The sequence below is a fragment of the Mugil cephalus genome, chromosome 19, assembly GCF_022458985.1.
Source record: "Mugil cephalus isolate CIBA_MC_2020 chromosome 19, CIBA_Mcephalus_1.1, whole genome shotgun sequence".
Classification (NCBI taxonomy): domain Eukaryota; kingdom Metazoa; phylum Chordata; class Actinopteri; order Mugiliformes; family Mugilidae; genus Mugil; species Mugil cephalus.
This window is the reverse complement of record NC_061788.1, coordinates 23,368,407-23,380,193: the sequence shown is the minus strand read 5'-3', so window position 1 is coordinate 23,380,193 and position 11,787 is coordinate 23,368,407. Positions and strand designations below refer to the sequence as shown.

The 11,787-nt window shown below is 41.4% G+C and overlaps 1 long non-coding RNA gene across 1 annotated transcript; it reads left to right on the top strand.

The window, feature by feature from the left end:
• The first annotated feature begins 2,433 nt into the window (after positions 1-2,433).
• On the top strand, positions 2,434-8,835 carry LOC124996295. The gene is made up of 3 exons (XR_007110828.1): positions 2,434-2,969; positions 3,509-7,653; positions 8,583-8,835. It is a non-coding gene; the product is annotated as an uncharacterized LOC124996295 (long non-coding RNA).
• Positions 8,836-11,787: the final 2,952 nt, after the last annotated feature.

Genomic DNA, 11,787 nt, shown 5'->3' with positions numbered 1-11,787 from the left:
TAGTGTAATATAGTACAATCAGCATCAGTAAATTGACAGTGTGCTTTTTTTAAAAAAAAGTAGTATCATCAGTTGGGTCTATCTGCTCTAGATTCGGATTCAGTAGCAAATGACACACAACTAATGATGGGATGGGATTATGGGATGAACACAGGATACATTATCACAATATACAGAAAAAAAGACTTTTGTATCCAGCAGTAGCAATAGTTCCCCCAACAACAATATGTTTAGTTCCCATTTATAGTCAGTCTGGTGTGTATTTTCTTTGTAGTGTGTTATGTTGAGATCTTGCAAGCTTGTGTGTCCCAAAGCAACGGTGTCATCTATAGTGGGACTCGTGTGACTGCTGTGGTGTTGGAAAAGGCTGTCTTCTTGCACCTTTATCCTGGTCCTGTTATTAGCTGTTATTATTTAATAACAGCTAATGTTTTCCGTGTTCTCTTCAGGTGGTTACAGCTCTGAAACTGCAACTTCACTACGATCAACAAGTAGTTCAAGTATGGACACAACACCTCGTCAACTGTATAGAGCAGGGGTCGGCAACCCGCGGCTCCGGAGCCGCATGCGGCTCTTTCGTTCCTCTGTTGTGGCTCTCTGCAGCTAGCGGTGCAGAGCAAGGACGCTGATCAAAGCCGTTTACTTTTTCACGCTAACTGCTTCAGAATAGCGGCAACTAGTCACTCATCAGTGAACGAGCGAGAGTTACACAATAACTGAATGACACTGAATGCCACACCACACCCATGGTTGTAACATCAACCAAAAAACTCCCACAGTGCACTGCAGCTCATTTACTAGTTGCTGTCGAGTATTTAATTCAAATGTACTTTTATTTTAGTGCGTTAGTTTTTTTTAAATATAATTCTAAATTTGAATTGATGGTGATCTTTCAACATTAAAATAAAATGTATTTAATTTTTTGTTGCAAAAATATACGTCACAACTGCCGATGTGCGACACCCGCCAGCAGGTCCAGCCCGCTATTTATTGAACTTTTCGACCCCAGGTAAGCCAACCGTGGATAAATCGCCGTTATGTATGCATAATGCAATTTCGTTTTCTCTGTAGCAGTTATTTCATTTCATAAATGCAACACACTATGGGCCTAGCATAGAGGTGAAAACAATATATGCAGTGTTATCTTCATTTTAGATGTCAGAGGGGTTTTGTGGCTCCCAGTGTTTTCTTTCCAAATGGCTCTTTGAGTGTTGAGGGTTGCCGACCCCTGGTATAGAGTATGGATTCATTTCCAGCGACGTTTCACTAAGTTTCTAATCAGTGTTGTGGATGTATGGTGACTTGTATGTAAATTGGTAACTCAAACTTTTTTTTTTGTTTTTGTTTCAGAACCAGTCATTTTAATTGAACAGATTTTTGAATATTGCTGCAATGATGGCTACCTGCTATAGTTGAATAAAAATACGGAGAATGAGAAATTGTAGCTGTTCTTGTTCAGCTTGGTCTCATTTTTTCTCATGTTCTCATGTTTTGAAAAGATCAAATTATTGTTGTATAGTGTTTCATTACATCCAAAAAGCGTTGAATAAGGTCAGCTGGACTTGTAGAATTTCTTGAAGACGTTTCGCCACTCATCCGAGTAGCTTCTTCAGTTCTGATAAACTAGTGGGAAATTGAGGTTTAAATAGGAAAAAACTCTGTGGGTAACACCCACCAGAAACTTGCTTGGCTTGCTTGACCAGAAACTGGGGTCACTAATTACCATAATGGCTGATACTTACCTGTCCTTGAATGGGGGGAACTGTGTGCCTAGGCTAACTTACCCTATGAATAGAGCTCTAACGAGGCTATTGTCCATGGGAACCTGGAGGCTCAATGTGTGAATGTTGTTGAAACTTCTTGGGGACAGAAGTCAAAACTGAATTATAAATAGTTGGTAAATTAAATCTCAGTCCACCTCCTCTGTTTAGAGAAGGTTTCTCCATTTTGACATAGATGGCTTCCTTAACTCCTCTCTCAAACCATCTGTCCTCTCTGGCCAGGACTTTGACGTTGTTATCCTCAAAGGAGTGTCCTTTGTCCTTCAGGTGGAGGTGGACTGCTGAGTCGTTTCCTGATGAGCTGGCTCTCCTGTGTTGGGCCATGCGCTTGTGTATGGGTTGTTTGGTTTCCCCAATGTACAGGTATGTACATTCCTCGCTACACTGAACCGCGTACACTACATTGCTCTGTTTCTGTCTAGGTGTTTTGTCCTTGGGGTGGACCAGTTTCTGTCTTAGGGTGTTTCCAGGTTTGAAATAAATTGGGATGCGGTGTTTACCAAAAATTCTCCTTAGTTTCTCTGATACCCCAGCTATGTAGGGGATGGTGATGTTCTTCCTTCTGTTTTGTTCCTCTTCCCTGTCCTTCCTGGGATATCTTTTTGAGCCTTTGACAAAGGCCCAGTTGGGATATCCGCATGTCTTGAGGGTTTGTTTAATGTGTGTTCCCTCCTTGTCCTTGCCTTACGAAAATCATGTTAAAATTACAAGTACAAACTCTATTTTATTTTATTTTAATTATGGAAAATAACTGTATTTTTACGAGGAAATACATTTTCGTTATTTTACGGTATTTTTATGGCGCCCCTGCTGCCAGAAATTTCTGTTCAGATACAGTAGTATTAGCTTTATACTACTACTAAAGCTTATATCTAAATGTTAAACAGTATATCTAAATGTTGAATGTCATATGTAACCCAGGTGGAAAAAAGCCGTCACATGACGGAGCGCATTCGTCACGTGACAGGGCACACCCAGTAACACAGGTAAACCAGCTCCGTGTGGCTTGCTGCCGGCAGTAGCAAGAGCAGCCCACTGGGGAAATGTTTTCTGCAGGTGCGTCGTAGCAACGCTCGATCAATGTAACATCAATCACACCGAAACTTATGCAATCACTGTCGAAATATAGGAGCCGACTACCGGAGCCCCTGAGCGTCTGAATGCCGAGTCGCGTGCCGATTTAAATTGGTAAGTTGAGCTAATGCTATTCAGGTAGCTTCTCTTAGCTGCTACCTGTTGAGATAATGTTATTCATTTAGCTTAGCCTGGCCGCTACCTGTAGGTTGTTTGGTGCGATTTAATAGTGGTTCTTATGTCAAGTTCTTTGAATGTGTCTTGTAACATGAAACGCCAACTACTTAAAAACTATTCTTTTGTTGTTCATGCTTTGCTCCAGTGTATTTCCATGCCGTCCAGGTAGTCACTGGTACTGCTATGCATTTTGTTCCTGGATGCTTGTGGTTGGTGATACTAAGATAACTGTGGTGAATATTTTAATATAACAAACATTGCATTATTTATTCACATTGAATTGAAGATTTTAATTATACTGTACGGTATTGGAATGTATATACATGTGTATATCATGTGTATATGTGTGTATATGTATGTATGTATATATATATGTGTGTGTGTGTGTATTGCTATTTATTTAATGCAGTCTGTATTATTTGAGATGTGATGATTGTGTGCACACTGGATGTTTAATTGGTCCTGTTTTTATACAGGCCAAGTTGATGGCAAGCTAGAGCCTAGCCTGGGCACAAAGCCTGAGGACTCTACCGGGAAGGAATCTGCTGAATTTCCACTGCTCAAGTCAGGCTGGTAGGAGGCTCCATTGTGCAGCCGCTCCTCTTTCTAACTCTTGCCCTTTTGCCACACATGCACGGCCCACACATCCATTGCACACACTCACCCCCCACCACGGACTTTTCCCCCTTCCCACTGGTGGACATTCACATAGTCGGCCGTTACATTGTGCGTGTCCCTCGCCAGTACCAGCGAAGTTGAACTTTTTTTTTTTTTTTTTTTTTTTTGTTTAAGCAACTGTGGAACTGTGTGCTGCAACGTCATTCAGTGACAAATGCTGATGAGATGAACTGTATATAGTGTTTCTATGAATGGCCATTTGTGTTTCTATTTATCACTGCTAATATTTAATGTTTATGGTTTACAATTATAAAATTGGTGTGCTAAATCTAAAGTTCGTTCAGTGTCTTATTCTCCACTCCAGAGTCAACCTGGGGTCTTCTGAACTTAGCCCAAATGATAATTGTGTGATAAATGATGTTGTATTGCTAGTTGTTAGTATCTAAACCTAAACAGGGTCGCGTGCTTGTTACATAAAGTGGTAAGCTAGCCAGGAGTGGAGAAAGACCTTAATAATTGCTTTGGTGTTCATCTATTCATATATTTGTGTAAAAATTTGCATTTTTGAGAAGATTCCAAATGCAGTTTTGATAAAGGAAGTGACGGTTCTGTTTCGAAATTTGAACGTATTGATGAGCCCAATTCTGCTTCCCACCATTCAATCGTGGTTGAAATCAGGCACTACGTTAGATTACCTACAAGATTTTAGACCTATCTACAGTCTGCGCAGACGAGGTAGGGAAGTTGCAAACTAAGAACCACCTTTCTGAGTTACAGAAAGTCGCAAAGTTGACCAGCCAAGATTTTGCGGTTATCCTCAACGGAGTGATGCCTCTGCTTGGTCAGTCTGTCTCTCAGCTCAGTCCTACTGCCACTGATGTTGAGTCTCCTTCGGAGGACAGTGGGAAGCCATCAACTGCTGCCACGGTCCAGAGCACTGAACCATAGCCAAAAGTCCAGCCAGAGCCTTCAGCCCAACACACCTCAAGACCCCCTTGGCCAGCTCCATCACACGCCAACCTCAATCCACCTGCAGTTCAACGTTATGTGGTTGAGAATATTGTTAAGAATGACAACAGCGCTATGCATCCCACACAGCGTCTCAGAGCCTTCTCTGGAAGATCGCCCAGACCTTAAAACGAGTCAGACTATGACACATGGCGTTTCAGAGTTAAGCTGCTTCTACAATATCCTGCAGTGTCCAACCTACAGCACTCACGTAAGATCTTCGACAGCTTGTTACCACCTGCTGCTGATGTGGTTAAGCACCTGAGGCCTGACACTCCACCAACAGTGTATCTACAGATACTTGACTCAGCGTACGGCACAGTGCAGGAGGGTGATGAGCTATACGCCAAATTCATGGACACATTCCAGGATGCCGGAGAGAAGTACTGAGAAGCTCAACAAGATTCCTCATGTTTTTGCGCTCAGTGACATGGACTTTGGATGTACAGACAAGGTAAAACATACTATAAAACTGCATAATGAAACTTCATCATTCAACATTCTAGCACAGAGTCAGGCCAACCCACCCGCAGGACATTGAAGCAGTCCGATAGCACCTAAGGGACCTTCTGGAGGCTGGTGTCATTCATGAACCGGAGTCGTCATTCTCATCACCAATTGTTGTGGTCCGTAAAAAGAACGGTGACATACGGTTGTGTATTGATTACAGAAGACTGAACCTACAGACGGTTAAGGACTTCTATCCTCTGCTAAACCTGGAGGAGTCTCTCTCTGCTTTGTCTGGGTCCAGCGTTCTCAACTTAAAATCTGGGTATTATCAGATCGAAATGAACGAAGAGGCCAAAATAAGACAGCTTGTGTGACTCCTATTCGGTTTTGGGAATTTAACCGAATTCCCCAAGGCGTAACAAACGCTCCATCTACATTCCAGCGGTTAATGGAGAAGAGCATGGGAGATTTCCATTTGAATTTGATCTTTTTTTCATCTGGTTTTCCTCGATGACCTTATTGTCTTCTCCGATACACTGGAGGAACATGAGCGGAGGTTGCTGCGGGTATTACATCGCTTGGAAGAGTACTGTCTGAAGCTCTCTCTCTCTCTCGTAATGTAAATTTTTTTCAAACGTTAAACAGTTAAATACTTCGGACACATAGTTTCGGAGAAGGGGGTCGAGACTGATCCGGATAAGATCCTTGCTCTAAAATCCTGGCCAATTCCAAGAACCCTGAAGAAGCTCAAGTCGTTCCTAGGATTCGCTGGATATTACCGGAGGTTCATAAAAGGGTACTCCGCTATTGCAAAACCTCTCAATGATTTGATGCAAGGCTATGCACCACTGGACTCAGAGCAGCTTTATACCAGGAGCAGGAGGGTCAGCTGAGAGTGATCGCCTATGCCAGCTGTGGTCTGTCAGTGAGTGAGTCAAGGTATTCTGCACATAAGTTAGAATTTCTTGCGCTGAAGTGGAATGTGTGTGAAAAGTTCCATGACTACCTGTATGGAGCCAGATTTGTGGTAGTGACTGATAACCCACTCACTTGCTTGTTAACAACAGTAAAGTTGGATGCTACCAGTCATAGGTGGCTTGCCGCCCTGTCCTTCAACACCTTCAAGCTGCAATATTGGGCAGGGAAGCAGAACCTCAACGCTGACGCTCTATCTCGCCGCCCTCACAGCCACCCTGCTGACCTGACAAAACAGAAAGATTGGGACCTGATCAACAAGTTTACTGCAGAGCATGTCATCAGATCTGGTGAATTGGAGGAACTCAAAACAGACATTGTTTCTGCCATTTGCCAGGGAGTCCCATCACCTTGGTCGAGTCCCTGAGCCTGACTGCTAAAACCGTGCCTGACTGTTATGCCAGCAAGGACCTCCATGGCTTACCAGTTGTTCCCTCCCTGTCGCATCTGGGCCTCATGGAAAAGCAACGTGCTGATCCAGTCACAAGAGAGGTTATCCGCCAGATTGGTCCTGCTTTTATACAGGCTAGGTTGATGGTGAGCTAGAGCCTAGCCTGGGCACAAAGCCTGAGGACTGTGTCAGGAAGGAATCTACTGAACCTCCACTGCTCAAGTCGGTGGTAGGAGGCTCCGTTGTGCAGCCAGTCTTCTTTCTAACTCTTGCCCTTTTGCCACACACGCACAGCCCACACATCCATTGCACACACTCACCCCCCAACACGGACTTTTCCCCCTTCCCACTGGACATTTAAATAGTGGGCTGTTACATTGTGCGTGCCCCTCGCCAGTACCGGCGGAGTTGAACTTTTTTTGCTTATGCTTCACAATTATAAAATATGGTGTGCTAAATCTAAAGTTCGTTCAGTGTCTTATTCTCCACTCCAGGGGCAAAGGCAGAGCGGTTTTGGCACCAATTCAGACTTTTAGTAACACAAGCACATCTCCAGGGGCTGCCACAACAACACAACCAAGCATAGAATCACTACATACCTGCTAAGTTTATTTTCTAGAAAGAGAAATATGAATTTAACTTTTTTCCAAGCCATAATAAAGAATCAGACCAAGTCCAGTAATTAAACAAACAATGAGAATATTTCCCTGGACCATAACAACCCAGGGATGTTTCGCTGGATTTACCAACTGGGGCCAATACTGCTCTTTCTTAATAAGATATAGTGAGATCGACGGTACACTGTGTCCTTTCCTAAAGTTATCTGTATGTTGTTTGCATGACATCGCAGTTACCGACACTAACTGTCAAACAAGACTAGCGAGGGGAACGTCTTGCTTTTACAGCGAGTGAAGCTACCCTGCAAACATTTCATCAACCTGGGGGTTGACAGTAGGTCGAAGGGGCGACCTCTAGCGTGAAACGAGTTTAAGATAGGTCTAGGTTGCACTTCGACCATAGACAAATTAGATGAAAAAAAATAAATATATACAACCAATTGGGTGTGGCCCTTCTAGCCAATCAGAGGTGAAAAGGGCGGGACCTTCTCCTACCATCCTGGCTGCGGAACACCACCTGCGGAGCGCGAACAGAGAGGCAAGCAGAGCAACCGTTTTTTCGGTAAGATCATTGACATAAAACATGATAGACGGTTTATATGTGTTCATAATCAAGTGTCTGTGTTTCAACAAGTGGCATTAACCGTGCGTTATGTGTTTAACTGTCAGTACATTTCAAGCTAGCTGCTCACTCGGCTAACAGCCTCTGCAGTGTGCTTTCTGTCTAATATTCAGATATTTTTGGATTATTGGAGTTAAGAAATCCAGACAGAAATCAGTGAAGCCTTTGTGCAGATGAGCTGACATGGAGGTGCCCAAAAAATGCATTTTTCCCCAAGATAATTTGAAAATGTGAAATTATCTTCATAGCCTAATCTATTTAGTAGCTGTTAAAATGTTAACATTCAGTGGATTGTGAATATAAAAATTTGACTCCAAATGCAATGCCTGATTTAGAAATTGTCTGCTTTCTTAATCAACAATGCATTTTCTATTTAAAATCTTTTTATTTTATCATTATCTGGGACTATTTGGCCTATGTAAATATAACCAAAAAGCAAAACATGTCTGTTTCATGACTTAACATTCATGTGATGTATGTAGTATATACGTAGGTGAATTAGATGGTAAAACAGTTAGTGTACATTTCCCAAGAACAGATGTGATCATCAAGAGGTTTCCACTGTAGTGTATATAACGTATTGGAAATAAATAGCAAGCTTACACAAATTGTTAACTGTATTTAGTCACAAACTGCATTTAGGCTGTATTTCCATGTTAGCTCTTCTTGATGCATTGAATTGTAATTTAAAATGTTATAAATATTATTTACATTCTTTGTTTTTTAAATGTGTAAATATTATTATTTTTTTGGATCAAAGAAATCTATAAATGCATAACCTAGACTGCCAGTGTGACTGAATTATTATGTACTTCTATTACTATTTTTTTATTGACTATATTTTATTTCATCCTTGTATTTTTGAGCAGGCGGAGGAGGGAGAGGAATCCAGAAGAAGTGATTGTGATCGCCTCTGTGAAAACAGTTTTCAACTGTGTTCTGATTTGATTTGTTAGGTTAGTTCTAGTTGTTGATGAACATTGGTGTTGACAAGGCACAGCAGTGGTCTGTTATTATTTAATAACAGCTAATAACTGTTTAAGAGGCAGGACCAGAATAAAGGTGCAAGAAGACAGCCTTTTCCAACACCACAGCAGTCACACGAGTTTCACTATAGATGACACCGTTGCTTTGGGACAGACAAGCTTGCGAGATCTCAACATAACACACTACAAAATACACACCAGACTGACTTTAGATGTGAACTAAATGAACAACATATTGTTGTTGGGGGAACTATTGCTACAGCTGGATACAAAAGTCTTTTTTTTCTGTACATAGTGATAAAATATCCTGTGTTCATCCCATTATCCCATCCCATCCCATCCCATCATTATTTGTGTGTCATTTACTACCGAATAAGAATTTAGAGAAGATAGACCCAACTGATGATACTGATTTATAAGCACACTGTCAATTCACTGCTGCTGATTGTACTATATTACAGTAAGTTACAGGTAGATTATATTATTTTTCAGCCCATCTAACCCAAAAGAGTAATTGTGTGCAGCAGATACATGTACTTACCAGAGAGGGGCATCTGGTCAGACTGTGTTACTGGACTTGTACTGGTACTGGCTCTGCTCAACTGTTGTTTGCTCTGGTTGCTTGGAGGACTGTCCAAGACATCTTGTTGGCCTTATTAAAGGACAGATAGCAGTAATATTTAAAACACAGACATCACATAGCTCAATCTGGGTATATTAATACCTAACATAATTATATCCTCAGTAGCCATTGATATATGTATTATGTATATATTGATATATTTTAAACTGTTCCTTTGTCAATATAATGCAGTACACCACCACTAAGACCCACTATGACAGGGGTGGCCAACCTGCCAGAGACCAAGACCATTTTTTACTGTGTTACGGCAAAGAGCCACATCATACACATGGGCACACATGAACATCACCCCATCCCTTCTTCACACACACGCACCCACACACCTTTGCTCAGCCAGATTTATTGTAAATGTCACACACCAACATGATACTGACAGAAATTGACTCCTACAGTACAAAGAGAGGCCAGTCATTTCCAACAGCACAGACAAACTCTCACGTTAACCAAGTCCACAAACAAAAATATTATAATTTACAATAGCTTTTTTCTTTTACTATGCATGTTACTTACTACTTACATAGTGAGCTGAAGTGGCGCTGAAGATTTGAAGCTTTGAAATGCGCTAATGACGCCTGACATAAGGCAGAATGGCTTGCCATTACGTTTAACAAATAAATCTAAACTCTCCCACTTTGTTAAAAGCGTCCTGTGTTCATCTTCATATTTTCGTTTTGCTGTGCATTTTTTCCCTGCTGTTTTGAGAGCGAACTTGACACAAATTGTTTACTCAAATGATCTTGCTCCTACTGGGAAACTTTGAGGTATTTTCATCCAACACACAACACGCGAAACTTCGATATCAACGTAAGAGCCGCATGGAACCGGGCAAAGAGCCGCATGAGGCTCGGGAGCCGTGGGTTGGCCAGCCCTGCAATATGAAATCAATGAAGAACAAGGTGTAGAAGATTCTTTGAAGTATAATTCATAGTAGAACTGCTGTATTGGACTGCATTGATTAGTACAGGTGGACCTAATAAGTACATTTTGACTATGCACATTTTTTTTTAATGTGAAAGTTTATTCTGTACAAATTGAAACACATACTTGTCTTTTTGAGCAGTGACAGACGTTTCCTGGCTTCAACTGGTCTCAGGACAGAAAGGAGGTCACTCTCCTGCAGGTAGCTCAGGTCCTCAACTCCTAAACATTGCAGATGCTCCAGCAAAGGCTCAGGGTCTCTCAGTTTAGGCACTGATTTGATGAAAGACAGAAGCAGACTCTCTGCATCCATGACTAGGAGGACTAGAAGGGATGAAAATACTGTTTTACTGTCACATTTTAATCTCACAAACTCCAGATGACTCTGAGTCAACAATGCTATACTTAAGTGAAATTACTCTTGTCCCACAAAGCTTGTACACATGCAAAGGGTAAAAATCTAGTTTCTGCTCAGGCTTCCAACATTTCATGCTTGTTTCACTTCATACAATGCAAATGCTGGGACATAGGACACATCATGAGGTATAGCAAAGTATACGTGCTGGTCCTGCATCACAAGCATGAGCTGAATCTGTCTGAATTCAAGGGCCTCACCTTGGTTTAAACACAGAAAGACCCTTTTTGTACTGAGTGCTACTGCTTCACTGTACAGTTCAGCATGGAAAGGAGTGGAGTTCTTAACCACCAGTTTATGCCATGAAATCAACTCTCACCACTTATCTGCAGAGAGAAAGAAAAAAAAATTATGAATCATGAAATTTGCCAAAATCTAAATAAATGCTATTGGTTGTGAAAAAGTCGACCTAAACTGTGTTAGCAGATCTCCCCTCAATAAACCAGAAGATGATCGTTAGCTTATCCTTTACATATTTTTCAGTATTGTTTTGAATTTCATGTTGACCACTGACTAGTGTTACACCAAAATTAAAATTTGAAAAACCTTGAAAAAGGCAGAGTAGGTTGCTCCTCCTATATTTGTGAGAGGCAAGAGGAAGATGAAAATATTAGTTTTAAGAAAGAGTAACTGGTTGAAATAAACTATTACCAAATCTCAGTGTCATTTATCAAACATCTGTTCTCTCTTCTTTGGAAGAAAATCCACTTAAAATGTCTCACTAGCGACACCTGCGTGTGGAGGAGTAGGAGCAGTCTGCGTGGAAAGAAGACTTTGACATTTCGACACATCAAATAAAACCCAGCTTCCTATTCTAGACAGAAATCATGCCATTTCAAGTCAAGGTTATGGCCAAAAAACTAGTGAAAATGTAGAAGAGAGTTAATAATCGGTTATTGTTCATTGTTGCAGCTCTAAACAAATGTTGTTCCTCTTTCTCTCCGCCTGTGTCAGTCAGTTCACAAAAGTAAACGTAATGACTCACTGTTAAGTGCTAAGCTAACGTTAATGTAAATAAAATAAAAAGTGGTTGGTCTGGCTGACTACTAACACTCAGAGATATATATCTATGACTAACACTGGCAGACGCCACGTGAAGACGCCGCCGCCGG